This window comes from Alligator sinensis, unplaced genomic scaffold (assembly GCF_000455745.1).
Source record: "Alligator sinensis unplaced genomic scaffold, ASM45574v1 scaffold20_2, whole genome shotgun sequence".
Classification (NCBI taxonomy): Eukaryota; Metazoa; Chordata; order Crocodylia; family Alligatoridae; genus Alligator; species Alligator sinensis.
The window spans coordinates 2,726,746-2,736,208 of NW_005842012.1; positions in this window are offsets into that span (position 1 = coordinate 2,726,746).

A 9,463-nucleotide genomic window follows, 5' to 3' on the forward strand; every position below is an offset into this window, starting at 1 on the left:
CTGTGGGAAGAATTTGGCATAATACTTGAAAACCTGGGAGAGTAGGATGGAATCAATCAGAAAGAGAGAAATGGAAATCCTGTTTCCTTTGTTTGCAAAGCTATAGACAGAAGCGAGAAAGAGAAAAGGCATATGGCCATGCATGACTAGGTCAGACAGGGATGAAATATAAAAGGAAATAAACAAGTGGAGGAACAGAAATAAGCAAGATGAAAGGCAACTTTTAGATTTTATATTGCAAAGGGTTTATGTATGTGCAAGGGCAGATCTGTTTGGGGAGTGTGGGTGAGGGTGCTGGTGCGGTTGCACCCCGCTTTATGGTCCACCAAAACTTTAAAATCAACTACAGAGAGGGGCAGCAGCATTTCTATTCAGGCAGTAATGACAGAATAAACTAACTTCAGGCATCATTATCATTATCACTAGAGAACAAATTTTCTACCTCTATAATAGTGATTCTCAACCTTTTTAGGCTCCGAGCTTCCCTCAGAAATGCCAGCTCTTAGTTTTCCCACTCATTTTTCATTACAGAAAAATAATAGACCAATTCTTCTGTTGCAAAGACCTCAGGAAGACCACAATAGGTCAGAATGTTTTTAACATGCTGAATTCCTATTTGAAATTGCTAGGTTTATCTTGTGAAACATGTTTGAACACCTAATGCTTCCCATGGCACCCTGGTTAAGAATCACTGTTCTATAAAATATTCTTAACTGTCAAAAGTAATACTTAGTGGCTTATATACAACACATTTTGAATCCCCACTGTCTTTGCCTGCTCTGTTTCTTTCCCAAAAATCTTCAAAGAGGGCAGCTTTTGTGGCATGAGCTATTTGGTCAACCCAATTGGCTAAACAGGAAAGGACAAACTTGTAGGAGTTCCTTTTATTTTACTGTTTAGCTTATTTAAAAGACAAATGTGAACAGATAGACAAAAGTATCACTGGGATCCATATCTTCCCATACAGCTCAGTTTGGCATGATTTATTAATGAATAATGTAAATAGTATACTGAAGCCATGTACATCTATTCTTCAGAGAGACTGTAAAAAAATCTTAAGTTTAAAGCAATACAGGACACGGGGTTCAATTTAACAATGACCTGTCTAAAACAATCAAATCCTGTCTTTCAAGTGTCCTGTCCACTTATGCATGCCAACAAGTTTTTAAAAAACATATCCAACAAACTTTCCTTGAACCAGAGAGCTGTTTTGATATTATATTAATCTCATGGCACAATCCACTTCATTACCTATCATCATTCTAATGGGAAGAAACTGTTTGGGAAGGAGAAAACGGGGCAGAAGAAGTAAGAATCAGAACATAGATGCCAGATGTCTAATATTGATACATTGCACAGGATCACCAGCAGATAATATAGGCCCATGGCAGTCAGACTATCATAGACCCACACAGGACAGGAAGGATGGTGGCACTGAACTCAGCTTTCAAATCAGCTGAGGCATCTCTTTGTAAGACAACTTAATTCGGATCCATTCATTTCACAACAGAAACTGGAGTATAAACTAACGGAGTTTATGCCAATAGCTTCTCGCTGATATGTTGTTAGGGGTGATGGAAAAACCACCCCAGACTTGTCATACTGGAATAAATTTAAACAAATATTGAAAAGGGAGCAGATGTAAGAGTGCTTCACCTTTAACTCTTATAGGTTATCTCTGGCTATTCCACACAGCTGATTATGCTTTAGACTTCTTCAGCTTAGGTGCCAAGATTGAAGACATCACAATCTAGCCAATCTTGAAGAAGCCAACCACAGCCTCATTAAGGAAGTAGGCAGAGACCTTATACATACTAGGCAACAGAGGCCACAAGCTTGATTTGACCATGAAGACTTAAGTAAATTCCAAGCCAGCAAAATGGCAAAAAAACTTCACCCATAGGATGAAGTGTATGATCTCTTGCTTCAGAAAAATCAGAAGCTAAGAGACATTTATAAAGCTTCATGTCAATGCAGCATCTAAGCACAATTCATAGCTAGAGCACGTAAGAATACAAATGTTCAGAAAAGCCCTGATAGAAACCTCCTTGAAGCTGAAAGAAAGGGTCCCGTTGCCTTCAGTGGACACTTAAGTAGACCCAAGGAAAGCAAAGATTGAAAAACAAAAAATGCTTCTATTGTAAAAATATCAAAAGGATGGGCAAAAAGAAATACGACTCAAGGACAAAGAAATCAGCAATAAACTTAGAAACATGCAGCTGGATAGGAGGAATGTAAAAGGCACAGGAGCAAAAAATTCCTTAACAAAACGTTAGTTGAGCCAAAGAATGTGGATTTATTTCACTAATGATGACAAGTTCAAGGCATCTACACAGAAATAAGATGAGTGCTGAAAGTTGAACTGACACAGACAAGGCACTCTGTCTGAGAAGTACAGATATAGTACTTATGGGAGGATGGAGTCATTCTGAACAATGTTATTACAGACAGAACAATCACTGCTGTAATGAAATGACATGCAGAAGGTCAGAGGCACATGAAAGCTGCTTCATGCCACATGATTTTTTTTTTTAAAATGTGATCATAAAATAGCCTCTATCATGAAACATCTTATACATCACAAAGCACAGTTTTCTGATGAAATTCCACAGCTTCCCAAGTGGGTATAAAGGCGTTTTATAGACAAACAAATACAAGAATTTCCCCTGCAGAGGTCTATTTTCAAAGTGTTCTTACTTTCAAACAGTGTCTCTCTGTCTATTTAAAGATGACAAGTATCATTCAATATTTACAAGCTTCACTATTTAAATTCACCAAGGGATTATAGTATTACCAGTTCTAAGTACAGGAAATACTACAAATAAAAAAATAAAGCAAGCATTATTGTGCAGTAAATGTCCACTTATACAGCACCACTCCACTGAAAGGGTCTCAGTGTTTCATCTGGTCCTTCAGTTAGCTCATTGGACCATGAGGACAACAGGCCATCAAGGCAAAAAAACAGTCAATCAATAAAGCATTCTGAACAGCAAGGTGGTTTGTCTGGCTAGAAGAGTCAGACCCAGATCTAACTCTACCTTTATATAGGTAAAGAACACTTACACTGCTAAAGTGTAAACAGGTAGGTGATATTTCAGGCTGTTTCTGTGGATTATGGATCCCATAAGAAAATAATTCAATAAGAACCCTCCCTACTTTTTACTCAAAAGCACTTGCCGAGTAAAGTTGTGACTGCTCCAAACTCTAAGCTAGCACTAACACTGATCACCATTTGTGTAACTAAAAAGTGTAACAAGGTCCTACCTTTCACACCATGGAAAAGGCAGGGCTACAATTCCCTTCCAACTTTTCTGCTGACGCTGGCCCACTGGACAACCAAGACAGAAAAATGCGTGATACAGAGTAAGTCAGAGAGCCTACTTTGTCTCTGAAAGTCTGGTACCAGTCTAGGAGGATGTATTTCACATTTTATAGTCATAAAACAAAATGGATAGACAGCCACCCCACCACCTCCTCATTTGGTATCAAAGCCACTAGTCATTTTTCCCCCCTGTAATTAACATTAGTAGCTGCCTGACACACAACTACATGCCTTTCTGAGCAGAACAGAATTACAACAGTGCATAAGTAGCTAGAGTAAATCCCTTGTGAGCATGCTTAGGAAGGCAAGGCAAGCTGCACAGAAGGAAAGGAGGAGTTTAATGGATGAGAAATATACATAAATAGCCTAAGTACCACTGGCATGGCTAACTTTAACTGTATACATGTTACTTACCTAAAGGGGAGATAGATTTGCCATCAGTCTCTTGCTCTGTTTCAGTGAGACAGGAGCTCTTCCAGAAGGATCTCGTATTACTTGTGGGCTCATACTGCTGTATTTAGACTATCAACCTGGTAGATTCTACAGTATATGGAAAGCTGCTGGGGGAAAAAAGAGAATATGTTATCGGGAATGGGGTTGGAGACTGCAAGAAAGAGAGAAGAATGGACTAAATGGGTGCATATACATGAGCACGGAGGCTGCTCCGTTGCACTGGAATTCTAGTGTGTCAGAGCAAACTCGATTAATTGAGTCTGCTAAAGCATAGCAATTACCATAATCCAGCAGCCTCCTGCATCTCCTGTATCAGCATTCCCACACTTAAAAATTGTAGAAGGAATGCTTCATCTAAAGCTCGTCAAATGAGCTTTAATTCAAGTGCCTCCACTGCCATTTTTAAATGAAGGGATCCTGATACATGAGACACGAAGGCACTTTAATTAGTGTGGCTTGAGAGTGCTGCCTTCCACCTTCAGGAGCATGTGTAAAAATGTCCAATGAGCCTGGGAGAGGCAAGGGAGATTGATAACTCCTAAGCATTTAAAAATCATGAATCAGCCTCAAATGCATCACGGAATTTATAAAAAATATATTTTAGTCCCTTATTATTTGGTTTGGGTTCATTCAAATCATATTTTTGTTTTCTTGCACAGCTGCAAGTGAAAAAAAATTTTCAAAACCCCAAACCTAAGCCTAGATCTCACATTAGCCCATGATGCCTGTAGCTGATGCAGTAAGGAAGATAAAGAAGCCTTTTGGACAATTGCAAAGAGCATGAGAAAAGGAACTTCAAACACAAAACAAAAGCAAAATTGCAAAAAACCTCAGCCAGTTAATGACAACAGAATCCCGGGACCTGTTGTGTGCATATTGACAACATTTTATAGAAGCAGGACATTGGCTGCCATAGTTCCCCTGTTGTATTTGTGGCAGCTTAGGGTGTTAGGTCTATGTTGTTTCAGGGTTCATGGCAATCTTATGTAGAATTTAGATTATGGTTTCTCTGGAATGATTGGGATAGGGATGATTCTGCCTCAAGCAGGGGGTTGAGCTAAACTGACCTCTGGAGGTTCCTTCCAGCTCTACTTTTCTATAACTAATAATTACCAATTCCTAAAGTATCCGGTCACTGAAAATCCAACATGCACACAGCCACCAGGAAGCCTGGAGACCAGCTTCCCTCCAATAAGTCTGTTTGGGGGCATGAATTGAGGTCCCCATAGTGAGGGAGAGACTTGGGCAGGGCTGGGGTTGGGGCTGATGCCCAGCTGTTGTGAAGCATGGGGCTTGCAGCCTGGGGCCAGAATGCACAGTAGAGCTAGGCCCTGGGGCAGGGCAGCAAGGTGTGGAGCCTGCAACCCCTCCCCCACATACAGGCTCCACTCTGGCCATGACACCTGTGTGGGAGGGGAATGCTCTGCTCTGCAGCTGCTGCCTCCCACAAGAGACAGCCAGGGTTTGGGTGTTGCTGCAGTGGGCAGGGGGCTCCAGACCTAGGTCCCTGGCCCTATGGATCCATAGTCATGGCAGCTGGGGACCCCCTCCAGCAGGGCTGGGAGGGTGGGGGACTGCGGATGGGGAGTGAGGGGAACCAGCAGGGCTTGGGACTGTTACTAAGAAGTTAGGAGCACCAGCAGGGCTGTGGCTTGGGAGTGAGGGGCAATGGCATGGGCAGGGCACCAGCATGCCAGGGCCACTCAGCACCACAAAGCAGTGGCGGAGGACAGCTACAGTTGGACCCTTATCCTGGTGTGCAAAGTGGGCAGGGGGAGCTCTGATTTTCCATGATAAAAACCCCAAATCAAATGCCAAAATGTATAGGTATTTATAATTTATTTTATTATAGTGATTCAGGCACGGGTAGGCTTCCAAATTTCTTTAAAATGCTAATATAGCATAAAGCATTGTGTTCAACTGATACCTATATATATAGTAGTGTTTCATTTTAATCACAAATTTGGGGGGGTTTAAATCAGAGAATTTGTGGTGAGGGGGGTGGTATCAGAGAATGTGTGATTTTTAAACAGAGAAAACTAGGATCCTTGGTGATGAGTCAGCTTTTTGATCACTGATAATCAACTAATGAGAGCTTTACACATTTTCCAAAGAGAAAATCTGACAAGAGGTATTTGCAACTGCAAATTAATCAAAACTTACTGAAAGTTTCACTTGAAGAGGGAGACAATCCTTTCAAATTTGAATCTAGGGAGCAGCTGAAAAGGACATAAGAGAAGTTCACTAAAGATTAGGGGCTTGAATTCTACATAATTAGCTGTGCAGTAAACATCTTAGCATCTACATGTGTAATGTCATTAGGCAGGAATAAACTAATTTTAAAATCTTCACAGTAAACAACTCCACAGCAGCACATGTGTAGATACTGGGGGTGTGCAAAGCAGGCCTTATCTGATTCAGATTCAGATTCGGCCCAAATCAGGGACAGTCACTCGATTAATTGATTCAGATCGCTGTCCCCGATTTGATTCATCCAAATCCGAATCTGAAGATTCTATGCTAATTCAGAGAATCAGCGATTTGGACATAGACACAGCTTCAACAGTTTTTTCTACATACCTTGAGGTAGCAGGCATGGCTTGTGAGTGCTGCAATGCTGGGGCATATGGAGTATCCCACAGTAGTGGGGGGGCCCCTCCACATGCTCACCAGTGAACCCAGAAGTGGACCAAAAGTACTTCTGGCCTACTTCTGGGTCTGGCAGGAAGCACGCTGCGGAGCCCCCCTGAGACTCCCTGGCTTGGTGATCAGCTGCAAGGGGATCCCGGGTGCCCCCCCCCAGACCCAGAAGGTACCAGTCACCAAGCCAAGGGATGCAGGGGGGACCCCTGGCATGCTCCCCAGCAGACCAGAAGTGGACTGGAAGTACTTCTGGTCCACTTCCGAGTTTGTTGCCAAGCGTGCTGAAGAGCCCCCCATGCTTCTGTGGGAAACTCCATGCACGCCAGCACTGCAGCACTCATGAGAGCCCTGCTACCTAGAGGTATGTAGAAAAAACATTTAAAGCTGTCTCTATGTCCAAATCTCCAAATCTTTCAGAATTTCTCCAAATTGATTCGGAGGGTTCTGATTTGATTCAGAGAGATTAAAGGATCCTTTGATTCGATTTAGATTCAGAGATTCAGCCACCGAATTGGACCAAATCTCCAATTTGCTGGCTGGGGCATGAGGGTGCTTCAGTGCGGGGGCTGCCTTATGCCCCAGCCAGCCTCTCCACAACATGCTAAGCTGGAAGGAGCAGCCCCAGGCTGGCAGGTTGACCCCCCAGATTCCCCACCAGCTGGGCCTGCTCCAACCCATCTCAAGATGCTGCACTCCTGGGCGAACATTCAAATAGCAATAAACTCCAGAGTTTATTGCTTTGGACTTTAATGCTCCCAGGCGCACATTCAAATGGTGCACCCAGGAGCAATAAACTCCAGAGCAATAAACTCTGGAGTGTATTGCTTTGCATTAATTACACATGTAGGCATGCCCCTGGACTCTTATCCCTATCCTAATTTAAACCTGATATGGACTTGGCTCCTAGAGACTGGAGGGGAGACTAGGGGAGTTTCTCTTCCCACAACTACAGATCTGATGGATTCCCCTAAAACAGTGAAACCGTTGGTCAGTAAAAATTTCTAAATAAAGAGACAAACTTCTGAGGAGGATCTTTGGAAATTACTACCATACTAGGTATATTACAAATGACTACTAACCTGACTGGTTCCATAGATACAGAACTCACTACTCCTAAGATTTCTTTTAACAGTGCATTAACTCACACCAACTTTTCCATTTTCCTGTATTCCATTTATATAACTGAACAACTAAGCCTGTCTCTCTCTTGCCTGCAGTGAAGAATAAGAAAGCTAACACTGTTCCTATTCCTGGGAGATCCATCCAAAAATTAGGCAGACCAACTGGGAGTCTCACAGTTAAAATGTATCCAACTAGAAATACATTTAGAACTTAAGCAAAAATACTATTGAGGACACACAAAACAGAAAGAGAATGTAACTTATCCCCCAGAGTGATACTGTCTCTGAAATGCTATCAGGAGTAAAAATACATATGCAACTGTAAAAACATTAAATTGCTAGAAATTGAATGTCACCAAGAATAGATCAGCTGAGAAAGGCATTGCCATGTTTAGCCACTTTTCAGATTGTATCTACATCTTAATTCATTAGTGTTTGTAAAGCATTGAAAGTTTTTGCATGGAGCATTATAGAACTACAAAATTATTGTTAGTAAAAGTCATATTGAATGTCCCCTAGTCAGGGCAAAAAAAAGAACTTAAAAGCATTTTATATAGTTCCTTTTGTGTTCACAAAAGCCTTTGAAGAACAGAAAAGTATTTTATAAAGCTGTGATTTACAGACATAGTGGTTTTTCTGGATTTTTTCATAAATCACACTCTCTCTGTACTACATGACACCTTAACCTCTTTCTCATGTCAGAACAAGTTTAGATATCTGTAAACAAAGAGGACTCTTTTAGGAATCATGAGTCATAAAATATAACAGAGCATTTTGAGAGTGACACATTGTAACAAAACCATGGTACCTCACAGGTCACACTTGTCTCTGGTTGTAAAACATGGTTATTTAGACTGCTACAAGGACAACATAATAGAATTCTTAGTCTCCTTTTCCAAAAGTACAGGTCCTAGCCACATAAAATACAGGGGAATCCCAAATGTGGAGGTCAGAGAGAAAGAGGATCATTAGAAGTTAGTTTTAATGCTAACCAACATTTTTCTGTTGAAAATACTATTTTGGGGGCAAAAAAATCCAATTTGGGAACACTCACATGATTCATAAATTCCCAGTGCTTTACCCTCCAAAAATTAGGCAAAACCAATAGCATGCATTTTGACTTGAACATACTGTTAATTATATTTTCATTGAAAATTAAATTAAGTCCTTAGCGCTCAGATTTGCAGGGATAACTATTAAAATATGAAAGGCAACCCACATAGTAAAGTTTGTCAGAACTGAAAAGATGGCTCTGTAAAACGTGACCTTTTTTATTCACAGTTTGGGACATAATGTATGTGACAATTGACTTACATCTAGAACTAGTCAAAGAAAAGATAGCTTGTGTGAAACTATTCTTTGCATCAACTTTTCAAAGAAAAAAACAGAATAAATAAAAAATATTTGTTTTCATAATTGAAAGTAGTTTTCAATACATTCAAACATTTCTGTTCTGTTCTAATTTTTACAATTTGTGCATTAACAGCCTAGACTATTTAAATGCTATTAAAAAGAGCTAAGAAAGGGGAGGTAAGACCTACTGTGAATGAACTTCATTCAAGTGAATGGTGCTTGTGAGATACCAGTTAATAAAAAGGGAGCCGACTCCAAATAGCCTATCTAAACTCAGCTGAAACCATGTACTCAGCAAAGTATTCAGGCTCCAACTTGCTGAAGTCTGATGTGAAAAGCCATGCAGATCATGCATGGTCAGAATTTAAACATTTGGCAATTGACTGAGTGGCATCCAAAATAGGTGGAGGTTGGAAAGTTTCTATTGCATTCTTTACCCAGACGTTAACTAGGTTTGCTGATCACCCAGTTATTTTATATCTGCAATACTGTTTATGTTAGAATTACTTCTCTTGACAACTATGTTTTAAGTACTGAGTAGCCCTTTGTATCATGATGAGTGTAAGACACT